General features: G+C 42.4%; 1 pseudogene; it reads left to right on the top strand.

Annotated features, from left to right (window-relative positions):
- Positions 1-3,910, top strand: part of LOC108748590 — a 5,731-nt pseudogene extending 1,821 nt beyond the window's left edge.
- Positions 3,911-6,410: the final 2,500 nt, after the last annotated feature.

The following is a 6,410-nucleotide window of genomic DNA, read 5'->3' as shown; positions in this document are numbered from 1 at the left end:
AGAAAGAAGGGGAAAGAGAGAGAAAGAGAGAGAGAGAGAGAGAGAGGCAGGGACTGTGTTTCTCAATGGCCATAAAAGCCGAATCATAATCGCGGTATCATTAACGACGTCGTGCGAAAGAAGTAATTAAAGCGCGCGGCTCGTGTTCCTCATGAACCCGAACCCGGCTACCTCTTTTCTCGGCTCGAGTTAACGGCTCCTTCACTCTCGCGGGGTTTTGCCGTACAACTCTCGACTACACCACGTCATTCAGTGCGCCGTCGTGACATCGAGCACATCGAGCACAGGAGAGACACGCCGGAGGAACGCCTCTACCTGTGCGCCGCAAAAAGTGGATCTGCCGCGCCGTTGCAGAAAAGGCTCGTCGGCGCCTCTTTCTCTCCCTTGTTTTTTGTATCGTCGTTACTTACTTGTTAATCAAATTGCGAAGAGAATTTCAAGATTATTTCCACGCACTAAGAAGCGATAAGATTAATGTACGATCATCAGCTTGCAGCTGGTAAATTATAATTTACTATATATCTCTTCTACAACGAAAGACGATTTTCGAAACATGTTTAAGCGTTTCATTTCTAATGGCAAAGTTAGCAACTTATTAATTTATTTACTTTAATTATTGCTTCAATTATTAAGAATAAATTACTTCAATCATTTCAAAATTAAATTGTTAAGATCAGATCGCAATCAGTTTCTTTTACAGGTTTCTTTACCACCGTATAATAAGAGGATCAAATTTTCTTTATTTATCGCATCGATACTTAAATATTTACGTATACAAAGTGTCAGATAAAAAATATTAGTGATTCAAATATTTAATGTCTAAATCATCTTTTGTAGGTGTTAATTTTTTTTTTTTTTGGCACCTGCGTTAATCATCTGTTCGCATCCGAGAGGTAATATCGAATAAAAAAAATTGCGAGAATTCGTAAGTGCATCTCTGCGTAAAAACAAACTGCGTAATAAAAACGAGCTGCCGCGGCTAACAACATAAAGCACTTAAGCTGTAAGTGACTTTTCTTCGTACCCTAGATACATTTTTAAGTATCTAAATGCATTTTATGTTCCGGACACTACCTGTATTATTCAGATACTGAAAAATAAAGAGTACCTTCTACCCACACCGACCGGTTAGAAGGTGGATCGTATCTCCGGCGCGGTGCGCTTCGACGATCTCGTTCGCATCCGCGATGATAAAGGGCCCCCGGGGGGCTCACAACGGGGTCCGTTCTTCGCCGTGCATCTCTCTCCTTCCCTTCTTCCTCTCTTCGTTCTTGTTTCTGCGTACAGTAGCCGAGAGAGACGAGACTGCCTCTGAGTTTGGCTCGAAACTGCATTCCGCAGCCGGCTCCGTTCGAGTCGCGTTGCATTCACCGCCATTGGCGCCACACGCGCATTTCTCGGCGTCGCCCTTTTGCACACGCACGTTTCTGCGTAGTAGGTGCACCTCGACAGCGTCGACACACGTACGCGACGCCCGCGGATCCGATTTGCGCTCCTCGCATAAGCGAAGATACGCGAGACCATAAAATTATATTCCAGATGATTGTTCGCGCGTGTCATCGCGGCAGCTACCAGGGTTCCGCAGTCTTCGTATTGCAATACGATACCGTGTCCCTAATTTCGTACTTCGCTATTTTCTCTTTCTCTCTCTTTTCCTTCCTCGTAACAATCGCGATTTGAAATAGACACGTGTTCGTATTCGAGAAGGATTATACTGGTGGATTTGGCATTTTTGGTATCGGAACGGATACGGGACGACCCAAGTGCCAGAGTGACGTTAAAAGACGGCATTAGTGACGTCTAGCAGACCGAAATAGACGTCACTGTGCTGCTTTTTGACGTCATTCTGTTACTTGGAAAAGACAATGGATATTTTTAAAAATACTGATATTTAAAAGATATATATATATTTCATATTTTCTTTATTATTCTACGAATTGTCATTCGGAAATTATTGATTTATTATATTACTTGTTTAATTAAATAATTATTGGCGTTTCATTACATCCCCTTATCATTATTGAATTTTTCAAACGGATATATATGTGTAAAATTACAATAATAATAAAATTACAATACACTTTTTTATATTTCATTCAAACTTAGAGATCGAATTTTTTAATTGTTTAATCACATCGCAATCTCCATTTTCTGACGAAAATCATGTTTCTTTGACTTCCCCGGCAGTTTCGACAGCACGTGGCATACAGCTAAGGCGCGTATTCCGAGTTTCGCGCTACCGACTCATGAATAATAAAGCCAGTCGTGTCGAGCGAGCAATCGTGAACTCGATGATTCATTCGACACGAGGAGGTGAAGAAGAAGGAAAAGGAGGCGAACACCCAAGCAACGCCTCTGTTCTTAGGGGGGGGGGGGGAAAAAAAAAAAAAAACTATCCTCGAATGGAGATACATCAAATTAAAACACGACCGAAGTCGGTACAGGTGTCGCCTGGCGAATGACCTCTTTCAAAGAAATCGGGTCATCGTACGCGGTTTCCCCCGCGTGGGGGAGAACGAAGTCGCGACGACGAAATGGTGAACGTTCAATCGTACAAGGAAAGAGAGACGGGAAAGAAAACAGGGAGTAAAACTGTATTCTGTACTTCGCACATCGGGACGAGGATGTCGTCGGGGTGCAGTACTTCCTCCCTTCTGGGTAAATCCGTGTTCCTAGGATTCATCCTGTTCTCCGATCCGCCTCGAATCGACCCGACAAACGTGCGCTGCGTTCGCATGCGATGCATAATAATGCAACACGAGCGCGTGTGCCAATGCGGTTACACCGGGGCTATCCACCTACCTACCTATCTACCAACCTACACTCGGCTATCTAACTATCTACTTATCTATCTGCCAACCCCCGCATTCCCGAGGCAGAGAACTTCGCCCCCCCCCCCTATGTTTCGGGGAACGCTTCGTTCTGCCCAAACTTTTAACTTTTTTGGACGAGGCGCCCAATCGTAAACGAGATCTCGAAAGCAAAGGGCGCTGTTCGCAAATAATTAAGTCTCTATACAATTAATCATAAACATTATTAGTCACGGACAATGTATATTTTTGTGAACAATTTTTTTTTACTAATAATGTTCGACTTTTTGTCGACGAAATTCATAGATATGATGCATAGATAAGCTGAGAGATAAGCGGAGTAGGATTCAAGTATTGTTTCTCGGATTCACTTAAGCGTCAATTGATTCCCAACCGAGAAAAGATCTGGGGACGGGATTTCAAATGAATACCGATGAATATATAAATGAGAGATTTGTAAATACACACAGTCTGTCTCTTTCTCTCTTTTACTGTTATACAATTATCTATTATAAATCTCCGTCTCTTATACATGACGCAAGATAGATCGCGACTAATGGAGCCAAATTGGCTCGCGGTTAAAATTAAATCGATTCCACCGCCGAGCGTCGAGTCCATATTTTATTCCAAGCCATTGTTGCGCTTTCGCGCAGATGTCCGAGGTGCGAGGAAGAAATACCCTCGGCGTCGAATTCGTGCTACAGTGTCATACCCGGACGACGAATACTGGGAATGTCCGGCCAGTATGGCGCCAGCCGTCGTACACGTCGGTAACTTTATATCACACGTCTAAGTACGGCACTGCCGACATACCCGGTCACGATTCAACGACTCAAGCCCACCGAATATATTTATACGACAGAGAGACGCGGGAGCAGTCGGGAGGTGGTGGAGCACAGGGGAGGAACGGGTACATCTGTTTCCATCCGGGCACGTGTCTACGGAATTAGAACGTATCGAGGGAGACGGATACGCGCGGGAGAAACGAATGCCTCGCGAGGACGACAAGCTAGACTGAGAATATCCACCCGTGCCGCCCCGCGGCCGCTGGACCGACGGATTCTGGGATGCCTCGCGGTCAGCTGGCGCGAGAAATAACAACGCGGCGGACAAACATACTTGTCTCGAAAATACTGCTCAAAGCGAGATATATATATATATATAAGTGGTATATATAATTTGTTAATTTCTCATTTCCATTTTTTAATATCCGATATTCTCTTTAACTCAGCGCAATTATATGCTGGACACAAAAAAAGAATCTCTAACGATGTGATGAAACATGCATATCTCAACTGAAGTATAAGAAAATCCTATTTTTCCTTATAATTCGGTATATTAAAATAATGATGTCGATGAATTAAGATTGTAAAATATTAGAGGTATCGCAAAAGTTTGCGGTGTCACCGTTAGAATTTATTGCAAAAATGTTTAGTTATGTTACTGTCATGTTGGGTGCCTTACGTCATATCAACTATATTCTTATCAGATTTAATATTAAACAAACGTTTCTTTTATATTTAACAGACACACATACCTGATTTTATTAAAATCTGCAGTGTTAAACCATTAAATCACTTGTGGTACCAACGTTCAGAAAAAACAACGAATTCGCTGTAAGTATCACGTACAATTCTTGGCTTTCACTATTCTTCTTCTAATTATAAATAAATAACAAAATAGATAAAGTACAATACATACTTTATATACCAAGCTCTATAATTAAAATAATATTAAACTTAATTAGTCAAGGAAAATGATTGAATAAAGAAACATCCAACATTATAAAGATACGTTACTAAAATATTTTGAAATAAATTTGAATAATATCTAATGATTATACTCCACAACTGATGCAACATTTAATATAAACGTACGTAGATTTTGTATAATATCTGACAAGATTGCCAGCTGTATTGCTTACGGATTGTTTTACATTTAGAAGTAACATTTTCCCTCACAAAATATTAGATGACTAAACGTTGATTTATCCAAGTTGACAAAATTGTCACGAATCATCGCCCTTTGGAAAAGGGTGTTGGGCGGGTAACTCGAGACGAATACGCGTCCGTTTCATCGCGCCAAAGCCAACGGCTGCGGAAAAAACGACATCGTGGCGGGCCGCGACGCGATCGAGATAGCGTGGAATTCGTAGAGACGCGACTCTCCGGTACGTGTCACGGGGGTGACAGGGATGCCAGCTGGACGTCGGCGCCGTGGCGTCGTCGCAAACGCGACGTCCTTGTTTTGTAAGTCGCGGCGACGCGTCACGACGTCGTAGCCGTCGTCGCTGCGTGACACTTCGCGCATGACCACGCGACCAGACGAATGCGTGCAGGTGTTCCGCGGGTGGAATAGAAATGGTCCGAGTTTCTAGCGTTCTGGATGTATAATTAGAGCATTTTGCGGCGCTCGGCGAAGAGACGCCAGCTTTGAGTTTCTGACAAATGTCCGACAACTGACGCGGCGTTCCCGACATCAAACAGGAATGTTATAGAAACGGAGAGAGAAGCAAAATAGAAGGATTATCGTGAAAAATTCTATAATCTTAGTATCTCTGCCTTGTTTAATATTTTTAATAGTCTTTTGCATAAATCTAAATAACACGTGTGAGAGAATTTCTTTCTCTTACAATATGAATTAAAATCGAAGAATTTTTTAAAACAAATAATAAACTGGATGTGCCCGTAGATGAGAACCGCCGATTAACGAAGAAAAACCGTATAAAGAATAAAGTACAATTATTTATATAATGCACGCGTTATCCATTAATTTCTAATGCTTTATAAAAACAAAAATGTTTTATAATCTCTATTTTCTTCCTTTAATATTTCAAATATTCTGCAACATCCCCAATCAATTCGTTTTAATAACTTTTCCATCATCTGTTTACTCACTCTATCGATTACATACTTCGGTTCAGTTCTAATATTCAAATCTCTAAAACCCATTCTATAATTACATAACTATAAGTGCTTGTAGAAAAAAATTGATCGATCACAGTCGAATATTCTTCTCAAATTTCATCGTGCGATTGATCAATTCTTACACCCCTTATAACTACGCTTACGCGTATATATAATAGAATGAGCTTAATGTTCATGCTTTTGTTTCAAGTATTCCGCTTGTATACGCTGCTATTGTTCACTGCGTACAGCAAACTGTAAAATTGACTTTTCACAGTGTGCGGCAGCAAAATGTCATGTGATTCAAATTTTCGAGAACTAATTGGAAGTGATCACCTCGCGAAAAAATGTTTAACTAATAATAGCAATTTTTGCTGTCGCAGCGTGCTGCGTATGAAAAGTCAGTTTCTCGCATTAGCGAGAGCGAGTGCCGTTTCGCCATCCGGGTGAGCGGAATCTATGCGACGCGCCGGCGGCGGCGGCGGCGGCGGCTCGCGTCTCGTCTGGGCTACCGGGCTCTTGTAAAGAGTGGGCGAGGACTCGATCTCCGAGCCGCGATCTCCGCGAGAGCTCTTGGCATAAAACACATGGCACGTACGTGTGCCGGTGTGTGCGTGGCGCCAGATGTCGCGCCTCGTAATCTTTACGCCGGCCGGTCGCGCGGTTCCCGCAACGTCAGCCGAGCAACATCGTC

The sequence above is a fragment of the Trachymyrmex septentrionalis genome, unplaced genomic scaffold (assembly GCF_001594115.1).
Source record: "Trachymyrmex septentrionalis isolate Tsep2-gDNA-1 unplaced genomic scaffold, Tsep1.0 scaffold24, whole genome shotgun sequence".
NCBI lineage: Eukaryota > Metazoa > Arthropoda > Insecta > Hymenoptera > Formicidae > Trachymyrmex > Trachymyrmex septentrionalis.
This window is presented reverse-complemented; position numbering and strand designations above follow the sequence as displayed.